We start from the raw sequence: 11,391 nt of genomic DNA on the forward strand, positions 1-11,391 counted from the left end.
ATGGGAATCCAACCGCACGTCGTGGTCTCGGCTCCACATAGACTTTGCCGGACCATTTCATGGACTGTTGTTTTTGGTGACGGTGGACTCCTACACGAAATGGCTGGAGATCAGTCCCGTCTCCGCGACATCCACAAAGGCAACCATCCACGCACTCAGAAGGATTTTCACCACCCACAGCCTGCCCGATACCATTGTCTCGGACAACGGGACGGCGTTTACTTCTGAGGAATTCCAGCAGTTCCTCAGCGGCAACCTGATACAGCACATCAGGACGGCCCCCTTTCATCCAGCGACCAACGGCCAAGCAGAGCGCATGGTCAGGACCGCGAAGGAGGCCCTCAGCCGGTTAGCAATGCCGCATTGCCCGGTTCCTCCTGGCGCAGAGGACAACGCCTAATCCGGTAAGCGGCCGCTGCCCGGCAGAACTGTTAATGGGCCGGAAGCCCACGATCCTACTTGACCGCTTGCACCCCGACAGGGCCCTGGGCCAGCGGAAAGACTCCAAGCAGAGGGAAGCACCGCGCGGGTTCTTCCCGGAGGAACCCGTCTTTGCCCGAAACTTCGGCAGGGGCCCGGAATGGATTGCGGGCCGCATCATCCGTCCCTTGGGCACCGTCATGTACGAGGTGTCCACGGAGTGCGGGCAGGTGCGGAAGAGGCATATCGACCAGCTCCGGCAGCGAATGCTCCCCGATCAACCCATCGGGGAGGGACCACGTCAACAGGCGGACCGAGAGGAGGCGCCACCCGAGGCTCCGGAGAGTGAGTTGCCGGCACAAGAGCGCCCGCATCAGGACACCCGAACCCCGGCAGTCGCAGCGGAGCCCCCGGAAACGGAGGCGGCTGAAGCAGAGGCCCCAGCACCACTTCCAGGGCCCGGCACGGAGGTCAGAACCCCGGAGGTCCAGGCACCAACCCCCCGACGGTCAGATAGGGTACGACGGTCTCCATCGTACCTAAAAGACTATGTGACATAGGGTAGGGTCCGGACTAAGGGGGGAGGGATGTTGTCTCCGCTGACCACCACCAGAGGCCAGCGCACACTTCTGAGCTTGGACCCGGCATAACAACAGGGACTAGGATCCTAGTCCCTCCACTGGGGAACCAATGGGACCGTGGCGGGAGATTCAAACCCGCCAATGGGACCCAGGGGTGTGTCCCCAGGGTGGGGACTAGGATCCTAGTCCCTCCACTGGGGAACCAATGGGACCGTGGCGGGAGATTCAAACCCGCCAATGGGACCCAGGGGTGTGTCCCCATGGTGTGTATATAATTGGCCTGCCGGCCGTTGTTGCTTGTTCTTGTTGTGTACTAATAAAGCGTGCTATGCACTATGCCAGTCTCTATCATTCATCCATGCGGCAACCCACTACACAATAGTTTCTCAGAGCTAGGGAAAAGTCTGAAAGGACAGTAGATATTTCTCTCTCTCCCCCCCCCCATTAATAGCATGCAGACGATTGAGTTTTTCAGAACTCTTCATCAGGATGGTTGTTTAAAAAAATCTTTCAGGCCACAGTTCTGGATCCCGTGAAGAATGCTTCTAAGCATCCTGTGCTTTGCTGGCTTCAATGAGCACAGAGTTGTGGTGAGCTACGATACGATGCACCCTTGATGTGCTGGGAACAAGAAGGAAAAGAAAACCCCCAGAACTCTGCATTGGATCAAGTACCTGTCAGTAGCTACATGTTCAGTACGAGGTCCCCCCCCCTTTTTTTTGCATCTTCCCCTGCTCCCCTTTCAAAAACACCCAACCTGATGCAGAGAGCTGGAAGGTGTTCTTACAGGGCCTCTTGTGGGGGGGGATTCAGGACTCGGTGGATAGGCTGCCAGTGCCACCTCCTGGTCTGCCTGCTAAGGAGGCAGGGCAGATGTGGGGGGGGGGGCAGCCTGAGTCCGTGGGGTGCTGCCCAATGTTCCCTCTAAGCTGTGTAGTCTTGTGAGCAAAAATTCTACTTTGTGAGCTACTGGCATTAAAGTTGTGAGCAAGCGATTTGGCTTCTCCATAAATTAGTTTGTTCTGGAGCCCTCTTTCCTGAGCTAAGACAAAAAACTGTGAGCTGGAAGCTAAAAAAACTGAGCTAGCTCACACTAACTCAGCTTAGAGGGAACAGTGGTGCTGCCCCATATGCTCCAATGGGCTCCCACTATCAATTTGCTTTCCACTATCTGCCTTCCCATTACATCCTCACTCCAACGCTGTGAGGTAGCTTTGGCTGAGAAAAGGTGACTGGTCCTGAACTCACCCAGTGGAGCTTCTTGGCTGAATGAGGAACTGAAATCGGGACCCTTGCACCACCAGCCACATCACCGCAGTGGTTTCCCCCTCAACCCGGAGCTCCAGTGCCCCCCTCCCCTCGCGGTCTATTTATGACGTTCGAGTAATAACTCGACTTGTGAGCCTGGGGAGGACTTGGGAAAGGGTGTGCGCGCGCGTGCGCGTGCAAGAGATTTCCCCCCCCCCCCCCCCCCCCGGGGCGCCCCCCTTTCGGCGCGGGGCGGGGGCTCTGGACTTCGCCGCGAAATCTTCGCGTGAGAGAGGCTCGTCCCGCAGCTGGTTCCTTTCATTCCGCCGCTAGACTTTCTGCCCTGCCTCATCAACTCACTCTGGAGCGAGGGGTCCACCGGGCGGCTCTCCCTGCTGTTTTCTCCGAAGGGCACTGGCTTCCTTGTAAGTAGAGGCTTCCTGGAAGCAGGAAAGCCAGGGCGAGGGCTGGGAAGAGGTGGGGGAAAGTCCTGCTCTGTTCCCCCAACTGGCACCTAGTTTGCATCCCCCGAGAGGGGCAGCATGGAAGAGTCTGGGCTTAGAATTCAGGTAGCAGGCAGAATGCTGCAGAAATCTGGCAGACACTGTTCAGCCACAGGTGCAGGGCATTCAGCCTTCCTGCAAACGTGTCCCGGAGGTGACTTTTGGGAAACGAAGGGGGAATTGTGGAGGCAGAAACATCCACGGAATTGCTTTTAACTCTATGGTGCGCGGCAGAGCCCCTGCACAAGGGGAAACCAAGCTGCCGTCATGAGATCTGCAAAAAGAGGAGGGTAGATTTAATTCCACCCCTTTCAAGGGACTAGCGAGGCACTTCTCACACAGTGTTAGAAAGAAGCATGTCTGAGCATCTCTTCCTCTGTTAGGCGCACCCCGGGTGAGTGTTGCATCATGCGTGCAAGTGAACTCGAATGCACACTGTGGGCAATGCAGGGGTGTCCTCATATTTAAAACTAGCATTTGGGATGTTTCCCACCAGGACAACTGGATTTAATTGTCATGTGAACAAGATCAAGAAGATCAGTCATAAATGGTATGTCCAAACAGTGTTAAGCTTCTGAGTGGAAAGACTTGTCAAGCATTGTTAGTGCAGGCTAGTGTGGGCCAGGGAAAGTTCATATAGGTTCTGCCCAGCTTTCCACTGGTGATGGGAAAGCGGTTGAGCCACATCCAGTTTAACTTTTACATGTGACAGTGCCCCAACTTACACTGAAGACTGGAAACTAACGTCCCAGGGATGGAAAGGTGCAAAAGCAGCCTAAGCCCAGAGGGAGAGCGTCATTGTTCCCTCTAAGGTGAGTTAATGTGAGCCAGCTCACAGTTTTTTAGCCTCCGGCTCACACATTTTTGCCTTCGCTCGGGAAGGATGGCTCCAGAGCAAACTAATTTATGCAGTAGCCAAATCGCTTGCCCACAACTTTAATGCCAGGAGCTCACAAAGTAGAATGTTTGCTCACAAGACTCCACAGCTTAGAGGGAGCATTGGAGAGCGTGGGGAGTGGCTGCAGCCAAGGTGGGAGCTGCGACAGGTCAGGTTCCAATCAGGGGGCCCACAGCAGGAGCCCAAATGTGTCCTGCCTCTTCACTGCCTCTTACCCCAACAGCCACCTGATAGAGAAATGAGCAATGATATCATCCCACCATCTGGACTGGGTTTACTACTGACGGGGCCTTTATGATAACAAGGTGTGCAAGCCTTTGTATGGTGCAGTTTTCTATGATCTGACATGCTCCTTTGCTATGAGATGTGTTTTGTGATGACCTGTGCTTTAAAAGCAACACACAAATCTCTCATGGGCTGCTGGGATCTCTGTAACACTGTCAGCCTGTGCATGCACGGAGAGCAATCCTACACAGAGTTTTATCATTCACGTGTCCCTATTGCTTCAGGGTCCCCCCCAAAAAAATGTGCTTTGCTCTCTCTAGAAGTCCCAGAGGGAGCAGAACACATGGAAAAGAGCAGGGGGACCCAAAACAACAGGGACTAATGGCAGGGCCGGCTCACTCACTAGGCGAACTAGGCGATCGCCTAGAGTGGGACGGCCCTTAGGGGCACCAAACTGCACCCGGCCCCGTTTCTTGATTATTTGTGTTTTTCATTCTTCCTAAAATGCATTTATTTTTGAAAATTGGTGGGTGCACCGGGGGGGCAGAAGGGATCCTCGCCTAGGGTGCAAAATAAGCTGGAGCCGGCCCTGAGTCTAACGGGACAGTATGGAAGTGGCCTTAGACTGCAGCCAAAGCCATTTGAAATCAATCAGCTTAGGCGGGCAATAACTTTGCATAAGTTGGTTCTATTATCCCCACAGCACTCTATGGGACATTCTTAAATAAATGTGCATAGAATTACTGCTGCCGTTTTTAGATCCAGGGGGGCAGCTGTATTGGCCTGAAGCAGCAGAGCAAAGTTTGAGTCCAGAGGCACCTTTAAGACCAACAACGTTTTATTCAAGGGATGTGCTTTCATGAGCACTCACAAAAGCCCTGAACGAAACTTTGAATGAAACCTTGAATAAATTTTTGTTGGTCTTAAAGGTGCCACTGGACTCAAACTTTGTTCTACTGCTGGAGTTCTTGTTCTTGGCAGGTGAGTTCCAGGGTCTGTAGCCTGAAATGGTAGCCTGATGCCAAAACTGCTTCTAGCAATCACTGATTGTTTCAAGTGGTCCCATAACTTTTTTTTTTTGGGGGGGAATCTTTATATAGAGCTTTTCCATGCATATCGGAGAATCTTTTTCTTCCCTGTTCACAGTGGAGGTTTTAAATAATTTCTTGTGTCTCTTCCAAAGCTTCTCCTGGTACGAAAAGCAGAAGTGCAGCTCAAAATAGACGTGGAAACATTTTGGGTTTTTTAGCTTTGCTAGCTTTTCCTTCTAGGTCTTCCGTTCTATGAGAGTTTTATTCTTCCTGCTTTTCTGTATCATATAACCCTGTCCCTCTGGTCTTCAGATACAGAATGACTTTGGTAAGATCAGTTTTCCCGTTTCAGTCTTCATCCCAATAAATCCAGTATGAGTACTATATGCTACCTTTTCTAAAACACATCCGACTGTAAGTACATTAAACCCCCCCCAACAGTATTTTATATATGGAAACCCTGACGACGCACTCAAAATTTGGTGGGAAAACAGTTTGGGGTGGGGGGGATTTTGATTGCAGAAATGGGCCCTTGGGAAAAGCCCATGCCATTGTTGCAATCAAGACCCATGATTCTGTATTTCCTTTTAAAACTAATCTGAGAGCATGTGACTGGCCCAAGATCGCCCAGCAAGCTTCTGTGGCAGAGTAGGGATTTGAACCTGGGTTTCCCAGATCTTAGTCTGACACTTTAACCACTACACCCCACAGGCAGGGATAACTCATCAGAGAGTAAACCTAGGAGACTCAACACTGGCCACCAGCTTCAGGATGATTGTGGGAGTTCCTTGGCCAAAATTGAAAGGCATGGGAAAATCCTGGCCCAGGTGAGGCAAACCACCACCACACTGTGCTATTTGCAATTGAAGGTAAGGGTCTCTGTGGCAGGCATAACTCAGAAAATAATGCCACAGGTTTGAAAACTGGCCACTAACTCCAGAATGATGATGGAAGTTACAGTGCCAAAAACGAAGGGAAGGAGGAGAGGAGAGATTGGATTTATACCCCGCCCTTCACTACCCAAAGGAGTCTCAGAGCGGCTTACAAACTCCTTTCCCTTCCCCTCCCCTCCCCACAACAGACACCCTGAGAGGTAGGTGGGGCTGAGAGAGCTCTGACAGAAACTGCTCTTTTTCAAGAACTGTGCCAGAACTATGGCTTGCCCAAGGTCATCCAGCAGGTGCAAGTGGAGGAGTGGGGAATCAAACCCGGTCCTCCCAGATTAGAGTCCACGCCCTTAACCACTACACCAAACTGGCTCTCCTGAACCACTATACCCTGAACCAGGTTATCTTCATGACAGATAACATATAATAAGTGAGCTTTTAAGCAACCTGTGATGTGTCTCTAAAACTCATATCCCCAACCCACCATGGAAGGTTGCTGGATGATACACTCTCAGCCAGTACTACCTCACAAGGCTGTTGTGAGGATAAAAGGGAGGACAGGAGCTTTGGGTCCCCATTGGGGAGAAAGACTGGATATTATATTTGTTGTAATCTTTTAGATATCATTAAAATTAGATTTTTATCATTTGTCATACAGCAAAGTAGTCTTTCTAAAGAGCTATTAGATCTTCCACCAGTAGAATAATGATTAACAACCCAGCGCCTGACTCTTCTGTTCTACATGTATAACCACTAAAATAGATCAGTGCTCCATTACCATGCATGTGAAGGGTGGAGGAGGGAGGAAGCATCCTTTTACTACTTTTTTAGATCATGGGGAAATATTAACCCTTCCCCCCTTCTGTTTGTAATATTAACAAAAGGTTTGCCACTACACTATTCTTAAGTGCATTCTGTCACCAAGAAGGATAGGGATGAAAAGATTTTGAGACCAAGAAATGAAAATCAAGGGGGGGGGGAGAGAGAAAAATTAGGCGAAGGGAGATAGAAATGAATGAGAAAAATGTGGGAAAGAGGGAAAGAAATTAAGAAAAAGAGAGGGAAAGGTTGTTTTATTTTGCTGCAACACCCTAACTACCACTCTGACTGAGGAGAGTGCAAAGAAAAGTAGAGAGAAAAGCTAGACTATTGTAGAAAATGACTTTGGTTAGCAGGCTATAGGCTGACAGAGTAGCAGCCATCAGCCAGGGTTGCTTGTCTTGCCCCATTGCTGAATTAGTTGATGTATTTAGCATGATCTGTAAGGCAAGTTTGCTTCAGTCTTGTAGAAAGGGAAGTCCAACTGATAACTAGAGTGCCTTTTACTGTGCTCGGACCTTCCCTGTTCCCCTAGTGGCTGCTGCCAGAACTGCATTAAAATACATGGAAAGATGCTTGGGTGGATGCAGTATGAGGCTGGCTTCAGGGCTGCTTTAGCTTCTCCCCCCCCCCCGAATTTTGTCCCCCCAGTTCCCCTTTGTTGTCAGTCCTGGTTAAGGATCAGAACTGACTCAACTGATAGCATATGAAATCCCATGCTGGGGAAGGGGATCTGTCTAATTCAGCATTGGATTAACCTCTGACTAAGTGCTTCCAGAAACTCACAAGGAGGGCATGACAGTGTTGGGCACCTCATTGGGCTTGTCCCCAGCAGCTGAGGTATACTGCCTCTGAACATGGAGTTTCCACTAGTTGCCCTGTATCAATGGAGGTTCCTGTGCAGGGTCTGACTTTTCATTTCTGTTGGCTTGCTAATTTGTGTCTCCAGCATATCTTCTGGCACTTCAGAAATGCAAAGAAAATTTGGGGTGGGGGGGAGGATAAAGTTGGTCCAGTTTAAATGCTCCCAAATGAAGCACAGAATGCATGGAAAGGTAGGGGAATGGCACAAAAGCTTTTGCATGGCTTCAGTTCATTTAAGTGAGGCCCAATATTGTGCCCCAGAACTTTTCTACTGGCTCCTGCTAAAGGGAATAGAAAGTGGATAATTTCTGGGTCCCTGTGGCCACTGCCGTCACCCAGGTTTTGGGTGAAGGCCTTTGGACTCTTCCCGAATCTGAGAGGATAAGGAAGTCTGAGCATGCAATTGATCTGTTAATGGAAGAAAAAATATAAAGCTATGCTCTGATCTTATCAAATTGTTTGCAAACCTTAAAATGATTGGATTGTGTTGGATTTTGGTCAGAAAAAAACTTTGTTCACATTCTTCCTCTGGTACAAAGCTTGTTGTCTGGGGGTGGGTGGGTGTCTTAACCTGCTTAATAACAGTACTACTTAGCACTTCTGTAGTAATTTCCAGGTTCTGGTTGAAATAACAGCCTGTAAGGTAGGCCAATAGTATTATCATCTCAATAGTATAGCTTGGAGAGGGAGGCTGTTGCTTTCCCTAAGGCCACTTAATGAGTTTATGAGATAGGCAAGACGAACTGGGAGCCTCTAGAATCATAGCTCATTCTCTTAGCCACCGTGTAACACTCTGCAGGGTCATTGTGAAGATAAAATGTATCTCTAGACATTATTCACAGAATTAATAGATGCTTTATTGGGTTGGTTAAGAAATCACGGACTTCTTACCTTAAATTGCCATGTAGCGTTACAGTTGCTCTGAGGTTCATGAGAAGCAGGATATGTTCAGTTCTGTATATGTGTGTGTTTGGGTATTAAAACAGTGTCCATTTTGTGCTAGTAATTTGCACACTGTGTCATGGGGCATCCTCACATGCCATGAGGGAAGTACCAGTGTGCAGCAAGAAATAAATAAAAGCTCCCATGACACCAGAATACCCACAGGCTTGCTGCATCCCTGTGCAGCTTTTGCCTTTTCCCCAGAAGCGAATCATTCTGCCCTTCTTTCTTGCTTGGGCATGGATGAAGCATTCCTTCACTTCCTATGTGGACGGAGCAAAGGACCACCCCTCCCCCGAGGCTGTCTGTTGTGTTCCTATATGAGTTTCTGCTCTGAGATTAGGAGGCCTATCCAGAGCACTGATTTAGGCAATGTCAGCCCTTCTGGGGGGAAATTCAAGTAGGTAGCCGTGTTGGGCTGAAGCAGCAGAACAAAGTTTGACTCCAGTGACACCTTTAAGACCATTAAAGGTGCCACTACTTTGTTCAGTTCTTCTGGGGATCAACAATCTTTTCCTGCTTTGAAATAAAATATTTTCAGTTGTAAGAGTGTATTCAATTTTAATTTAAAAAATGAGTGTGCCTCTGCTCTTGGGTGTTTGGGAGACAACTTGTTGTACCCTGTAATTTCTCTGACTCTGTACGCAATGGAGGGTTGTTTCTGCCCCTGCGTATTTTACAGTCCTCAGTTTCGTATTGGAGATAGATGCAGTAGCAGGAAGCAGAGCTTGTGAGTTCCTGGAATGCATGGCAAAGCAAGGACCGGATGCCTTTTTGAAGAAGTTAAAAAAAAATATCTGTCAATCTCTCTGCGTGCCCTCCCTCCTTTTACACACATGCCTACCCTGGGCAGTGACAGTAACCAGAGGGGGTTGTAAACTTTGTCTAACCAGAAGGCCAAGAAGTCAAATTCCTCAGCTAATCAGCAAAACTCCATGGACACTACGCTCCCTCTGTTGGCTAGAGGGGAGTTTGCAGGCACTTTGGCAGTTCATTCAATTTTTGGTCACTGCCTTTGTTTTTTTTAATGAGATCGACCCTTGCATTAGAAGAGGAAACAAACATGCAGCTTGAAATTGGATCTAGTTAATTGTGTAATTGCTAACGGCCACAATCCAGCTATTTAAATCTCTAGCATATTAAAAAAAAATCCTTCCCATCCTGCAGTGAGCTCAAGATGGCATACATAGCTCTCCCTCATTTTAGCCACCCAGCAGCCCTGTGAGGTAGGGGTCAGAAGATTGCTGCAAAGAAAAGGGCAATTTATTTTGAACTTTTCAGACTTACAGCATTATGGTAGCCAGGGCTTTTTTTGTAGAAAAAGCCCAGCAGGAACTCATTAGCATAATAGGCCACACCCAACAGCAGAAACTCATTAGCCTATTAGGCCACACCCTTGATAGCACAGCTCATTGGCATATTAGGCCACACATCACATGTTACCAGAAGTATGGTCATCCAGCCACACCCACCTTTTGCTTCTTATTCTGTTTACTTTGTTGTCAAAACCCAGGGCTTTTTTGTAGCAGGAACTCCTTTGCATGTTAGGCCACACACCCCTAATGTAGCCAATCCTAATGAGTTTTTGCTGTTAGGTGTGACCTATTATGCTAATGAGTTCCTGCTGGGCGTGGCCAACTAAGGAGCCAGCCGTAACTCCGTTCCTGTGCGTTCCTGCCCAAAAATAGCCCCGATGGTAGCCATCCTGTGGCACCTCAGAATGTTCCATAGGTGGACTGTACTTGACTGCCCCCCCTGTTTAGTTTTGCCTCTGCTTTATGGAGTTCATAACTCATTAATATCTAGACTTTATTTGTGAGATGAGTTGCTGCTTCTGCAGTTGCATTGGAGCCTCACTTCCCACTCTTTAGGGGCTATGGTATAGAAGAAGCAAATGGTGGCCTTATTTAAACATGTGGGACTGCAGCTGCCTAGGGATTACAAACAATCTTCTGATTGGGAGTCAGAAGAAGAGAGTGATTTGGAACAGAAGACTGAGGACTTTCAGAAACAGACGAATAAAAATAAAAAGAAGGCTGGGAAGAAGACTTGGGACCTCAGAGAAAGGGTCAAGCCTAAGAGATGATCAAGAAATGAAGGACTAATGAAGAAGGAAAGAAGATATAAAGTACCGGGATAGCTCAACATGGACAGCTTTCAGTTTTTACTTATTGGGAGTGTCTTTGTTCCCCCCACCCAATATGGATGTTAGGGGTAGTTGGTTGCATGGTGTGAGAGGTGGAATGAATGGGGATGTGAGGGGTGAATGGAGGGTAGTTGGAATGCTGCTGGTATGTGTGGTTAGTGTGATTGTGGAATGGTTGAAAGAATGGAGTACAGGAGGTGTATGGGTTGTGTATGAATGGAGTAGGAAGGTGGGTGAAAGCATATTGGGTAGTGTTTTAGATACAAGAGATATGCCAGGTGTAGTGGCATACAATTTTTCTCTTGGTTGGGTAGAATGGGATTGGATGTGTAGGTGTTGGGTAAATATGCACAGATTGGTGGGGTTGGGGATGGGAGGTTGGGGACCGACATTCCAGGCTGGTAGAGAACAGAAAAGACATGGGAAAGAGAAATGGTCAGTAGGTATATGAGAAAGAATGTAAATATTGTATGTACAACTCTTAATGTGAGAGGGTTGGGGAATTCGGTGAAACGGGCAAGAGTGGGAAGATATATTTGTGATTTAAAAGCTGATGTGGTTTTTTTGCAAGAGTTACATAAGGGGGGGGAGAGAGAGGTGAACTTTCCGGGCTTTGGGAAAGGAAAGAAATTTATTGCTTCAGGCTCCTCGAAAAGTAGAGGGGTGGGAATAGTAATAAACTCTAAAGTTGATTTTGTTGAGGATAAAGTATTAAGAGATAAGAATGGAAGGTTTATTTTTGTGCAGGGACACTTGGAGGGAGAGCCGGTGGTTTTAGCCTCTATTTACCTCCCAAATGTGCACCAGCTGAATGTATTGTATAGGTA

General features: G+C 48.2%; 1 protein-coding gene across 1 annotated transcript in view; it reads left to right on the plus strand.

The window, feature by feature from the left end:
- The first annotated feature begins 2,587 nt into the window (after positions 1–2,587).
- The window catches only part of HAPLN3 (hyaluronan and proteoglycan link protein 3), a 27,648-nt gene continuing 18,844 nt past the window's right edge, over positions 2,588–11,391 (plus strand). Inside the window, exon 1 of the mRNA XM_015427948.1 lies at positions 2,588–2,674. The gene's annotated coding sequence lies outside the window, so the exon portion shown is untranslated. The remainder of the gene's footprint in view (positions 2,675–11,391) is intronic.

Source organism: Gekko japonicus, unplaced genomic scaffold, assembly GCF_001447785.1.
Source record: "Gekko japonicus isolate JY-2015 unplaced genomic scaffold, Gekko_japonicus_V1.1 scaffold789, whole genome shotgun sequence".
Lineage (NCBI taxonomy): Eukaryota > Metazoa > Chordata > Lepidosauria > Squamata > Gekkonidae > Gekko > Gekko japonicus.